The sequence below is a fragment of the Pelophylax lessonae genome (assembly GCF_965119305.1).
Source record: "Pelophylax lessonae genome assembly, chromosome: 3".
Classification (NCBI taxonomy): domain Eukaryota; kingdom Metazoa; phylum Chordata; class Amphibia; order Anura; family Ranidae; genus Pelophylax; species Pelophylax lessonae.
In genome coordinates this window covers 45,710,281-45,724,630 of record NC_138770.1, presented here as the reverse complement: position 1 = coordinate 45,724,630, position 14,350 = coordinate 45,710,281, and the positions used below count along the sequence as shown (strand labels likewise).

General features: G+C 41.3%; 1 protein-coding gene across 1 annotated transcript in view; it reads right to left on the bottom strand.

The window, feature by feature from the left end:
- Positions 1 to 13,786, bottom strand: part of UCN (urocortin) — a 45,823-nt gene extending 32,037 nt beyond the window's left edge. Inside the window, exon 1 of the mRNA XM_082251402.1 lies at positions 13,770 to 13,786. The gene's annotated coding sequence lies outside the window, so the exon portion shown is untranslated. The remainder of the gene's footprint in view (positions 1 to 13,769) is intronic.
- Between the last annotated feature and the right edge of the window lie 564 nt (positions 13,787 to 14,350).

The window sequence follows — 14,350 nt, the reverse complement described above, 5'->3', positions numbered from 1 at the left end:
AAACCTGCGTGGGGGGGTCAGCAAGTGGTTAAAGTTCCATTAGTCTACTCTTGGTTTTACTATTTTTACACTGTCCTTTCATTTTTGTTTAACTTTTATTTCATTTTTGTTTCATTTTATATTTTTGTTTGTTTCATTTTTTTCATTTTTAATTTTTAATTTCATTTTTAATTTTTTTTGCCATTTTCGATTTTTCATTTTATTTTTTCGTTTTTCATTTTTCATTTCTTTTCAATTTTTTCATTTTTAATTTTTTAATTTTTTTTGCATTTAATTATTTTTTGTTAAATTTTTCCATTTTCCATTTTTTTTTTCATTTTTTTTTTTTTCGTTTTTTTTGTTTTACTTTTGTTACCTATTACAAAGTATGTAAACATCCCTTGTAATAGAAATAAGGATGACAGGTCCTCTTTATGACGGGATCTGGGGTCAAAAAGACCCAAGATCTCTCCTTTACCTTTGAAAGCAAAAGATCAAAAAAAAAAAACAAACATTTTTTTTTTTTATCTATTGCTTAAAAAAAAAAAAAACTTGTTTACTTCCAGCCTGTATCGGAAGTCACATCATGGCGTCGCTCTGGTCCTAGAGGTGATCATAGAGGATCTAATCTTTGATCGCCTATGTAACCAGCCGGCGTTTGGCGGGCAAACCGGTGGAAACGGTAAGCGCGAGAAACCCTGGCAAACAGCGGGAGAGGGCAGTCCCCTCCCGCCCCTTTGGAAATCACTCCAGCGGCTCATGAGCTGCTCAGAATGCTTACATGAGAGAGCCAGCTGTAAAAAAACAATATTGCTTGATATCGCCATAACACCGGTAAACCATGTGCAAACCACAACGTATATATATATATACGTATCGGGGTCCACAAGTGGTTTTCCCATTTGGACTTATTTACAAATATATGATGTCACATATGTGTCCATCGCTCTATCTCCTGTCTGATCAATGTTTATAAACAATGTTACTTTGTATCTCTATCTCCTGTCTGATCAATGTTCATAAACAATGTTACTTTGTATCTCTCTATCTCCCGTCTGATCAATGTTTATAAACAATGTTACTTTGTATCTCTCTATCTCCCGTCTGATCAATGTTTATAAACAATGTTACTTTGTATCTCTATCTCCTGTCTGATCAATGTTCATAAACAATGTTACTTTGTATCTCTCTATCTCCCGTCTGATCAATGTTTATAAACAATGTTAGGAAAGGGGAGGTAATGTGGCGCTGTCAGGCTAATAAATAAGAAAAATTAATAAATATGTCTTAAAGTGCACTAGTGATAGGAGAATAAGAACCAAAATATATAAAGCTTCATATAGTGAATCCTTAAAAAGTGTAAATAAATTGAATAAGTTGATTATAAAATGTGTATCTATATAGTGATAAATAAATAGAAAAAATTAAGATATAGGTGATACAAAATCAATGTGTAATCTTAAAAGTATATGTATAACTATATAAAAGATTTGAAGTGATGTTATAAAAATCTTACATGTATAATTAAAGTGCTAATTAATCATTCAGATATATATTGTGCTAATGAGCCAAACAGTAAATAACTTTGTATAAATCTGTGCACATAAAAAATCATAAATAGTGTCCAACAAATTAAATAGCATAAATAAATAAATAAATATAAAACGAATATATAGGAAAATTGTCCATATAAATAGCCAAATATAGCAAATATAATCGAGTCCCAGAAAAAGGGGGATGATGAAGTAGGGATTTGACAGGATAAATGGATTACAGGTCTTCCAGAATGACGGGGGTGCTCAATACAGGAATCAGTGCTCCCCTCCTATTATTCCCGCACTCACCAGATGGTGGTACCCCCACAGGGGTAATAAGCGTTTGGGGTGACTCTTGGAGGTCCCTCCGAAGGTTGGCTAGTACTCCACTTAAACCCGACTTCGTATCCTATTCCAGGGGGATTTGATGGAAGATCCCTCCTCTTAGAGTACTCCAAAAAAGTTTGAGAGATCCGGATGAGGAAAGAAAGAAGGGCTCCAATAGTGAAGTATTGTAAAGAATTTTTTGCTTTATTAATATAAAATGACAATACTCACATTAAATAAAAAACACAGTGCATGTATGTCCTAGGGACCGCAACACCCTCGTGTAGCGGTAGTTCCGGGACGCGGTGCGTTCCACCGGCCGGATGTGCGTCTCAGTCAACAGGAAGCGGAACTGACGTAACCATCTTCCATCAAATCCCCCTGGAATAGGATACGAAGTCGGGTTTAAGTGGAGTACTAGCCAACCTTCGGAGGGACCTCCAAGAGTCACCCCAAACGCTTATTACCCCTGTGGGGGTACCACCATCTGGTGAGTGCGGGAATAATAGGAGGGGAGCACTGATTCCTGTATTGAGCACCCCCGTCATTCTGGAAGACCTGTAATCCATTTATCCTGTCAAATCCCTACTTCATCATCCCCCTTTTTCTGGGACTCGATTATATTTGCTATATTTGGCTATTTATATGGACAATTTTCCTATATATTCGTTTTATATTTATTTATTTATTTATGCTATTTAATTTGTTGGACACTATTTATGATTTTTTATGTGCACAGATTTATACAAAGTTATTTACTGTTTGGCTCATTAGCACAATATATATCTGAATGATTAATTAGCACTTTAATTATACATGTAAGATTTTTATAACATCACTTCAAATCTTTTATATAGTTATACATATACTTTTAAGATTACACATTGATTTTGTATCACCTATATCTTAATTTTTTCTATTTATTTATCACTATATAGATACACATTTTATAATCAACTTATTCAATTTATTTACACTTTTTAAGGATTCACTATATGAAGCTTTATATATTTTGGTTCTTATTCTCCTATCACTAGTGCACTTTAAGACATATTTATTAATTTTTCTTATTTATTAGCCTGACAGCGCCACATTACCTCCCCTTTCCTCACATTTACCAAATATAGTTATCTATATTTTTGAGGTAGGCTGCAGTCATTTATTTATTTAATATTCTCCAAAAGCGCGGAAACTTTCCCCCTACATTTATAAACAATGTTACTTTGTATCTCTCTATCTCCCGTCTGATCAATGTTTATAAACAATGTTACTTTGTATCTCTATCTCCTGTCTGATCAATGTTCATAAACAATGTTACTTTGTATCTCTCTATCTCCCGTCGGATCAATGTTTATAAACAATGTTACTTTGTATTTCTCTATCTCCCATCTGATCAATGTTTATAAACAATGTTACTTTGTATCTCTCTATCGCCTGTCTGATCAATGTTTATAAACAATGTTACTTTGTATCTCTCTATCGCCTGTCTGATCAATGTTTATAAACAATGTTTCAGCCTATTTTTTCACAGCAATATCTCTTTATCTCCTATAAATAAACAGTCAGGAATTGCTGGCAAATGTGAGGGTGGAGAGCATCAGAAGGTCAGAAGAACAGGATTTACTGCTCATACCTTGTATACATTGATAAGGGTAGACACATAGATAGACATCCCCCCCCCCCCCGGTTTCCGGACATAGCGATGTCTCCCCCCTCCCCCTAGTGTCCGGACATAGCGATGTCTCCCCCCTCCCCCTAGTGTCCGGACATAGCGATGTCTCCCCCCTCCCCCTAGTGTTCGGACATAGCGATGTCTCCCCCCCCCCCCCCCAGTGTCCAGACATAGCAATATCTCCCCCCCCCCCCGGTGTCCGGATATCATCCCTCCCCCCCCCCATGTCCGGACATAGTGATATCCCCCCCATGTCTGGTCATAGCAATGTCTCACCCCCGGTATCTGGACATAGCGATGTCTCCCCCCAACCCCAGATTTCGGACACAGCAATGTCTCCCCCCCCCCCCCAGAGTTCAGACACAGCAATGTCTCCCCCCCCCCAGAGTTCGGACATAGCGATCCCCCCCCCCCCCCAGAGTCCAGACAAAGCGATGTCTGTCCCCCACAGAGTCCAGACATAGCGATGTCCCCCCCCCCCCAGAGTTCGGACATAGCGATGTCTCTGGGCAGAGACGTATCTCTCTATCATGCCGCCAGTGCGCTCTCTGCAGTCAGGATAATGGCATCTTGTAGGGTGATGGGGTGCAGAGATTGGACAGGATCCCCTTCTCATGTCATCCTACATGGATGAGCAGCGGGAAACGTGTGACCTCATGCAGACAGCCACCACCTGATGTGTGATGGTGTATTGCATCCTCAGGGGCCCGGGGCCCGGGGGCTCTACAGACCCCTACATAATTCCTGATGACAGTCACTCTGCATGTAACCCCTTCACTGCCAGCTCTCCAGAATGCTAACACTGCACTGCGACTGTGCCCAGCCATGCTGGCCACATATCCACAATGCCAACCTATGCCATCTTATGTTACCTGTAGAGTCGGGAGGGTTAGACCCTCTGTCAGGATTTCCTTCATTTCTCCATCCCCGCAAAGGGGGACCTTCCTCGCTTCCTGTGTGCTCACCGGGACAGGAAATAAATGCACATTTCCCAAACATGGACAGACAGGAGGATAAACTTCTTCCACACTACATAAAAGTGTCATCTGTAACACAACTGGATTTTGTTCCTTCCCCAATATAAAAAAAACAACTGCAGGGGGACATTAGAGTGTAAGCTCCTCTGGTGCAGGGACTGATGTGACTGGCTCAGTGTTCTCTGTACAGCACTGCAGTATATGTCAGAGCTATATAAATGTATAATAATAGTGTGTGACTGTGGGGGTACATTAGAGTGTAAGCTCCTCTGGTACAGAGACTGATGTGACTGGCTCAGTGTTCTCTGTACAGCACTGCAGTATATGTCAGAGCTATATAAATGTATAATAATAGTGTGTGACTGTGGGGGGACATTAGAGTGTAAGCTCCTCTGGTACAGAGACTGATGTGACTGGCTCAGTGATCTCTGTACAGCACTGCGGTATATGTCAGAGCTATATAAATGTATAATAATAATAGTGTGTGACTGTGGGGGGACATTAGAGTGTAAGCTCCCCTGGTACAGAGACTGATGTGACTGGCTCAGTGTTCTCTGTACAGCACTGCGGTATATGTCAGAGCTATATAAATGTATAATAATAATAGTGTGTGACTGTGGGGGGACATTAGAGTGTAAGCTCCTCTGGTGCAGAGACTGATGTGACTGTGGGGGGACATTAGAGTGTAAGCTCCTCTGGTGCAGAGACTGATGTGACTGTGGGGGGACATTAGAGTGTAAGCTCCTCTGGTACAGAGACTGATGTGATTGGCTCAGTGATCTCTGTACAGCACTGCGGTATGTGTCAGAGCTATATAAATGTATAATAATAGTGTGTGACTGTGGGGGGACATTAGAGTGTAAGCTCCTCTTGTACAGAGACTGATGTAACTGGCTCAGTGTTCTCTGTACAGCACTGCGGTATATATCAGAGCTATATAAATGTATAATATTAATGTGTGACTGTGGGGGGACATTAGAGTGTAAGCTCCTCTGGTGCAGAGACTGATGTGACTGTGGGGGGACATTAGAGTGTAAGCTCCTCTGGTACAGAGACTGATGTGACTGGCTCAGTGTTCTCTGTACAGCACTGCGGTATATGTCAGAGCTATATAAATGTATAATAATAATAGTGTGTGACTGTGGGGGGACATTAGAGTGTAAGCTCCTCTGGTACAGAGACTGATGTGACTGGCTCAGTGTTCTCTGTACAGCACTGCGGTATATGTCAGAGCTATATAAATGTATAATAATAATAGTGTGTGACTGTGGGGGGACATTAGAGTGTAAGCTCCTCTGGTGCAGAGACTGATGTGACTGTGGGGGGACATTAGAGTGTAAGCTCCTCTGGTGCAGAGACTGATGTGACTGTGGGGGGACATTAGAGTGTAAGCTCCTCTGGTACAGAGACTGATGTGATTGGCTCAGTGATCTCTGTACAGCACTGCGGTATGTGTCAGAGCTATATAAATGTATAATAATAGTGTGTGACTGTGGGGGGACATTAGAGTGTAAGCTCCTCTTGTACAGAGACTGATGTAACTGGCTCAGTGTTCTCTGTACAGCACTGCGGTATATGTCAGAGCTATATAAATGTATAATATTAATGTGTGACTGTGGGGGGACATTAGAGTGTAAGCTCCTCTGGTGCAGAGACTGATGTGACTGTGGGGGGACATTAGAGTGTAAGCTCCTCTGGTACAGAGACTGATGTGACTGGCTCAGTGTTCTCTGTACAGCACTGCGGTATATGTCAGAGCTATATAAATGTATAATATTAATGTGTGACTGTGGGGGGACATTAGAGTGTAAGCTCCTCTGGTACAGAGACTGATGTAACTGGCTCAGTGTTCTCTGTACAGCACTGTGGTATATGTCAGAGCTATATAAATGTATAATAATAGTGTGTGACTGTGGGGAACATTAGAGTGTAAGCTCCTCTGGTACAGAGACTGATGTAACTGGCTCAGTGTTCTCTGTACAGCACTGTGGTATATGTCAGAGCTATATAAATGTATAATAATAGTGTGTGACTGTGGGGGGACATTAGAGTGTAAGCTCCTCTGGTACAGAGACTGATGTGACTTACTCAGTGTTCTCTGTACAGCACTGCGGTATATGTCAGAGCTATATAAATGTATAATAATAGTGTGTGACTGTGGGGGGGGGGACATTAGAGTGTAAGCTCCTCTGGTACAGAGACTGATGTGACTTACTCAGTGTTCTCTGTACAGCACTGCGGTATATGTCAGAGCTATAAAAATGTATAATAATAATATCGGTAGATTGTGGAGGATTTCACGCTGTAGCGGCGGTGACATTGACAGAGCGCGGTAGCGGTCACGGCGTGGAATTGGCAGTAATTGGCATTGATAGGAGCGGTGCCCGCTGTAATGGGATAATTGGTGGTGGGAGATGGATGTGTGCCTGTCTCCGGACATTAGCGCCCCGTGTGATGTGGTTGGGTCTGGCAGTTGGTGGTTTGTAGTAATGAAGGTCTGCTGGGATGGGTGGTCACATGACCCGGCACTTTCATTCATTCCCCAAATTAAAGGTCGTATAGAGGTGGCTGGGGGCGCCGGTGAGTGACAGACACCTTCCTGCGACCTTACCGCGCTTACATCACCGCCAGCTATAGATAGAGGCAGACACAGAGCGCGCCGCCGCCGCTGGGTGCAATACTCTGCAGAACTTTCACTGTGCTGTGTTTTCCAGGAAACAATAGAAAACCTGTGCGAAAAGCCTCTGATAGAAGCTGTCGCCAGCCGGCCGCCCCCCCACCACGGCCATATACTCCTATTATCCTTTATATAGCTCCACCCCCTGCTCCTGTAGCTTAACCATTGTTCCTGCCAGACAGAGCTTGAGATCAAATAATCGGCATCCCCTGCATCCTCATGATGATGAGCCATTGGACTGGCAGCTCAGGGGAGGCAGTAGAACAATAAATAAAGCGATCCAGATTTTTCCAGGTCTCCGTAAAAACATAAAATTCATGAATTGCAAGTGCCAGACCAAAACCGGCCACACATGATACAATCTGATTGCACAATTCATGTTAGGATTGGTTAGGCAGGCCGGTCAGCAAAGTCATGTGTCAGGTATTTATTACCTTCCACGGATCCCAATACTCCCCCCTGGCAGTGTCTTCATCTGCTTTTCTATCCAGAAGGACGGCGCCACCTATGCTCAGGCATCACCCAGGGTCGCCATCTACATCTGAGCTGAAAATGCCGGCTCAGAGAGGACACAATCATGTATATCCTGGTGGTGGCGCTGTTCCTGGATGTGTTTACAAATCAGCGCTAGATACGCACAGAACAAAAACATTTGTTTGGTTTCCATTCCGTATTTAAATCAATTTGTTTACCTAAATTTGTTCAATTTGTTTAATTTGTGTTCGAAATTCGTTTCTTTTATTCAAATTGATTAGAATTTTCCGAATTCGGCACGTTTGAATTAATTCAAAATTGCATTCCTATCGAAATCCATTCGAATTTTGGAACACGGTTATATTCTTTCTATTCCACTCTATTCTATTGTTTTTTTCTGTTCTAGTCTTTAATTTTCTGTGCTATTCTTTTATATTATATTCTATTCTTTTATTTTCTGTGATATTCTTTTATATTATATTATTTTCTTTTATTTTCTGTACTATTCTTATATATTATATTCTTTTATTTTCTGTGCTATTTGTTTCTATTCTTTTCTATTATATTCAAATTTATTCTATTCAAAATTTGAATTTCAGTAAAACCATTTATATTATTATATTCTTTCTAGTCCATTATATTTATTCTTTTATTTTATATTCTATTCTTTTATTTTCTGTGCTATTCTTTTCTATTACATTCTATTCTTTTATTTTCTCTGCTATTATTTTCTATTATTTTCTATTCTTTTCTATTTTATTCAAATTTATTCTATTCGAAATTCAAATTTCTGAAACATTTTATATTCCATCTATTTTATTCTACTCTTTTCTTTCTATTCTATTCTTTTTTTTTCTATTCTATTATTTTTCTATTGTATTCAATTTCAAAATTAATCTATTTGAAATTCTAATTTTAGCAGATGGTTAAATTCTTTTTTTTATATTATGTTATATTATATATTATATTATGTATTATATTATATTATATTCCTTTATTTTCTATTCTATTTTATTCTGTTCTTTTATTTTCTACTCTACTTTGTTCTGTTTTACTCAATTCTATCCTATTCTTTTATTTTCTATTCTATCCCTTTATATGTTATTCTATTTTTTTCTATTCTTTATTTTCTATTCTGTTCTGTTTTACTCTATTATATTCTAATCTATTATTTTATTTTCTATTCTTTTCTATTTCATTATATTCTTTTCTATTCTTTTCCTTAATTTTGTATTCGATTTCATTCTCTTTGGAAATTTGAATTTGATTCGAAAGCAAATGAAAACTATTCGAATTCACATTTATTCTATTCAAAATTCAAATTTTGGAACATATTTTTATTGTTATATTCTTTCTATTCTATTTTTTTCTGTTGTTTATTATATTCTATTCTTTTCTATTATATTCAAATTTATTCTATTCGAAATTTTCATTTCTGAAGAAGGTTATATTCCTTCTATTTTATTCTATTCTTTTCTATTCTATTTTTATTTTCTTTTTTATTATTTTCTATTGTATTCAGATTCAAATTTTTTCTATTTAAAATTTTAGAAGATGGTTAGATTATTTCTATTTTTTTCTATTCTATTCTATTCTATTCCTTTATTTTCTATTCTATTTTATTCTGTTCTTTTATTTTCTACTCTATTTTGTTCTGTTTTACTGTATTCTTTTCTATTCTATTCTTTTATTTTCTATTCTATTCCTTTATTTATCATTAAATTTTTTTTCTATTTTTGTATTTTGTATTTGGTTCTGTTTTACTCTACTATATTATTTTATTTTCTATTATATTCCTTTCTATTCTGTTAGATTCTTTTCTATTCTGTTCCTTTATTTTCTATTCTATTTTATTCTCTTCAGAAATTCAAATTATATTCGAAAACGACTCGAATCGGAAAACAATCTGAATTTGAAAACAATTTGAATTTGATTCGAAAACTATTCTATATACTATATTATACATCATCTCCGCCTAGGTAAAGTCACTGGACTGGAGTTCAGGGATGGATTTTTAATGTGCTGAACAGCTGAGAGGCCATGCCGGTGCACCTGGAAGGGGTAGTAAGTATGTTCAGGTAAGTTGTACATAGCCCCGTCCCTTCCTTACCTGTCCCGCCTCCTCTTGTAGCGTAGGTCTTGAGTTATGGATAGTCATGCCGGCATCAGTGTGGTTGTTGGGGGCTCCCAGAATGCGGGAAAGCAGCCTGCATCCCTCATGAGCTGGAGAGCTGTCTATGGAGGTGTAGCCTGTTTTTACCGATCTTAGACCTCCCCCTGTACTAGAAAGCTTAGAGCGCAGCTCAATGCACCACTGGTGCCGGATGAGACCCTGGAAACACAGTTCAAGGACAGAAAGGTGAGATGCGGCTTGAGCTTGGCTCCTCCCTGACCAGGTCCCACTGACGTGTTTCACACCACCCACAGGGCTTAGTCATAGGCTTCAGCTTGGCTCATCCCAAGTCACGATCCACTGATGTGTTTCTCGCTGCCCACAGGGCTTTGTCATAACCTTTAGCTGGGCTCCACTCAGGCCACGTACACTTTGATGTATTTCACCCTGCCCACAGGGTTTAGACATAGGCTTCATTTTGGCACCTCCCAGGCCACGATCCACTGATGTGTTTCACCCTGCCCATGGGGCCTAGTCACAGCATTTCGTCGATCTTCTCCCAGGACATGTCCCTTTTATGCATTTCACCCCTCCCACAGGGTTTAGGCATAGGCTTTAGCCTGGCCCCTCCAATGCCACAATCCACTGATGTGTTTCACCCTGCCCACAGGGCTTAGTCATTGCCTATAGTCTGGCTCCTCCCAGGTCATATCCCCTTTGACCCATTTCACCCCGCCCACAGGGTTTAGGCATAGGCTGCAGCCTGGCCCATCCCATGCCATAATCCACTGATGTGTTTCAACCTGCCCACAAGGCTTAGTCACAGCCTTCATTCTGGCCCCTCCCAAGCCAGGTTCCCCTAACGTGTTTCACCCTTCCCATGGGAATTAGTCATAGGCTTTACCCTGGCTCCTCCCAGGCCATACCCCCCTTTGATCCATTTCACCCCACCCACAGGGTTTAGGCACAGCCTTCAGCCGAGCCCCTTCCAGTCTATGCCCCCTTTGATGCATTTCACCCTGCTCACAGGGCTTAGTCACAGCCTTCAGCCAGGCTCCTTCCAGTCTAAGCCCCCTTTCATGCATTTCAACCTACCCACAGGGTTTGGACATAGACTTCATTCTGGCCCCTCCCAAGCCCCATTCTACTAATGTTTTTCACCCTTCCCACGGGGCTTAGTCATATGCTTCAGCCTGGCTCCTCCCAGGCCATAACCCCTTTGACCCATTTCACCCCACCCCTTCCTCGCCCACAGGGTTTAGGCATAAGCTTCAGCCTAGCTCCTCCAGGCCGTGCCCTCTGACACATTTTGCCCTGCCCACAGTATCTATGACTAAGTCCTGTGGGCATGGTGAAATGCATCAAAAGGGCGTGACCTGGGAGGACCTTTCTGTACTTGAGTGTTTCCGGTGTGAGGCGTCTCATTGGCTGTTTCTATAAAAGCGAGGGGTGATTGGATGTGACTTTTTCCATAAAGTTTCCCTTGACATTCTCATTGTCAGAGGAAATTTTTATAATCCTGAGATAGTGGTATGCATACCAGCTCCCTGCGAACCCCAACAATTGTCTGACTGATGTGCACTGCGCCTGGCATTCCATTATCTTATCTCCATTCCATTTACATTTCTTTTGGTATCTTTTCTTCTCCTCTTTGCTCCTCTCCTTATTTTCTCTCTTAGCAGGTTTTATTGTCTTCTAGATTTCTTTCATGTGAAATAGTGATGATGCCTCATTGAGGTGGTCCAACCTATTTATACCGATTCTGACAACTTGTCAATCCTTTTGTCTTTGCCAAGTAAATTGCAGTAAGAGGAGTTTGCTTTGTATAGAACTTCTCTTTTTATACCAATGTTTTACGCCCTGACACGTTTGTAATATTTTATTTGTAAAAATAAAAAATTTGATTATACAAAAAAGTAACAAAATTAAAACAATGTTACTTTGTGTCTCTCTATCTCCAGTCTGATCAATGTTTATAAACAATGTTACTTTTTATCTCTCTATCACCCATCTGATCAATGTTTATAAACAATGTTACTTTGTATCTCTCTATCTCCCGTCTGATCAATGTTTATAAACAATGTTACTTTGTATCTCTCTATCTCCCATCTGATCAATGTTTATACACAATGTTACTTTGTATCTCTCTATCTCCCATCTGATCAATGTTTATAAACAATGTTACTTTGTATCTCTCCATCTCATGTCTGATCAATGTTTATAAACAATGTTACTTTGTATCTCTCTATCTCCCGTCTGATCGATGTTTATAAAAATGTTACTTTGTATCTCTCTATCTCCTGTCTGATCAATGTTTATAAACAATGTTACTTTGTATCTCTCTATCTCCTGTCTGATCAATGTTTATAAACAATGTTACTTTGTATCTCTCTATCTCCTGTCTGATCAATGTTTATAAACAATGTTACTTTGTATCTCTCTATCACCTTTTATAAGCACAGTGTCAGGGATAGACTTCTTTTGTGCAGCTTCTACATCTGCTGCATTTGAACAGCACCCGTCTGACAATCTGATTGGCAGCAGTGGTACTGAAGGGCAGGATGTACTACATACACCCTGTGTACTTCAATAAAGGTTCCACAACCAAAGTGCACAACTGGTTAAAAAAAAATTCTACTAAAGTATCAAGCAGAGAAAATATTATAATCTGCAGATTGTATTCTTATCTGATCAGATAATATTCCTATCTCTGCACACGGCTGTTCTCTGCAGGGTCACATAAGACCTCCACAGAGAGACCACTGCTTCCACACAGAGTCATAATCCCAGTGCTGTATTTTGGTCTAGGCCGACAAGACCCAGGTCTAGGGCAGGACTTTGCAGGGGGGCAGCAAAAAAGCCCCGCCTCCACCTAAGACTCTATTGGCCACTAGTTGCTAGAGCCGCTTCTTGCACCCTCCTCTCTTTCTCACCCCCCCCTCTTCCCTCTCTCTCACCCCTCTCTCTCTCATCCATTTATTCCCCCTTTCTCTCTCATCCCCCCTCTTTCTCTCTCACCCTCTCTCTCTCTCGCATCCCCCTTCTCCCTCTCCTATTTCCCCCTCTCTCTCTCAACCCCCCTCTCTCTCTCTCTCTCACCCCCCCCTCTCTCTCTCTCTCATCCCCCCTCTCTCACCCCCCCTCTCTCTCTCTCACCCAGTCTCTCTCTCGCATCCCCCCTCTCCCTCTCCTATTTCCCCCTCTCTCTCTCAACCCCCCCTCTCTCTCTCTCTCACCCCCCCCCTCTCTCCCTCTCATCCCCCCTCTCTCACCCCCCTCTCTCTCTCATCCCCCCTCTCTCTCTCTCTCTCTCTTTCTCTCTCAGCCCCCCTCTCTCTCTCTCTCATCCCTCTCTTTCTCTTTCCCTCTCAGCCCCCTCTCTCTCTCTCTCACCCCCTCTCTCATCCCCCCTCTCTCTCATCCCCCCCTCTCTCGCTCTCTCCTATCCCCCTCTCTCTTTCACCCCCTCTCTGTCTCTCACCCCCCTCTCTCTCATCCCCCCTCTCTCCCATTCCCCCCTCTCTCTCTCTCCCATCCCCCCTCTCTCTATCTCTCTCCCATCCCCCCCCCCCCCCCGTCTCTCTCACCCACCCCCCCCCCCCTCTTGTGAGATCTCAGGGGTTCATGCTGGGACTTGTAGTCCTTAAATTTTGGAGGGAGTCACATCCATTAAAAAGGAAGGAGTGCGGCAAATTAACATAGGAGAGGGAGGAGGGGGGGGCGCCCAATTTTAGTCTTGCCTTGGGCAGCACAAAACCAAAATACACCACTGCATAATCCTTCTCCGTGGCACGCTGGCAGGGGAAAGGCTTTTCTGCTCAGACTGTGGCTGTTTCTGGGAGGAAAACAAACACCTTTTATTTAGCACCTTAAATGTATTCAGCTGATTTATGCAAATTCTCATTATGAAAGGAATGATCAGGATTCTGCGAATTCTAATTCACCAAAATAATACATTTTCTGTGGCAATGATACTAAAGCCCTTAAAGTGCCAAGAAAGAGACTCGCCGCATACTAATAAAGGACGGCGAGCAGGTTTACGCGGTTGTTGTTTTGTTACCCTTCCGCACGTGGTGCTCGCCCGGAACATGTGCCGATACTTCTAAGCGCTGGTCTCCAGTTCTCCAGTCAGCCGGCCCAGCTGGCAGGTTGTGTGTGGCGGCTGGCAGGGAACAGAACAGACAGAAAATTACCTGTGGGTGACAGACGGAAACAAATCAGATCTCTGATGACGGCACAACTGGCTCTCAGTAAGTGGCTTTAATTTACAATTATGGGCTGCTTGGTGGAACACCTGAGACATCACACGTGGAGTGCGTCCCAGCCAAGCACACATAACGCTTGTGTTATCGAAGAATCAGACTCCCCACCACTGATAAACCCCTCCAGAGTCCCCTCTCTCTGTCTGTCTGTCTGTCTGTCCTTCTAAGCTTGTTCTATACAGAAAACTATTAAAGTGTGCTACATAGATATAAAAATACAGTATCTCACAAAAGTGAGTACACCCTTCACATTTTTGTAAATATTTTATTCTATCTTTTCATGTGACAACACTGAAGAAATGACACTTTGCTACAATGTAAAGTAGTGAGTGTA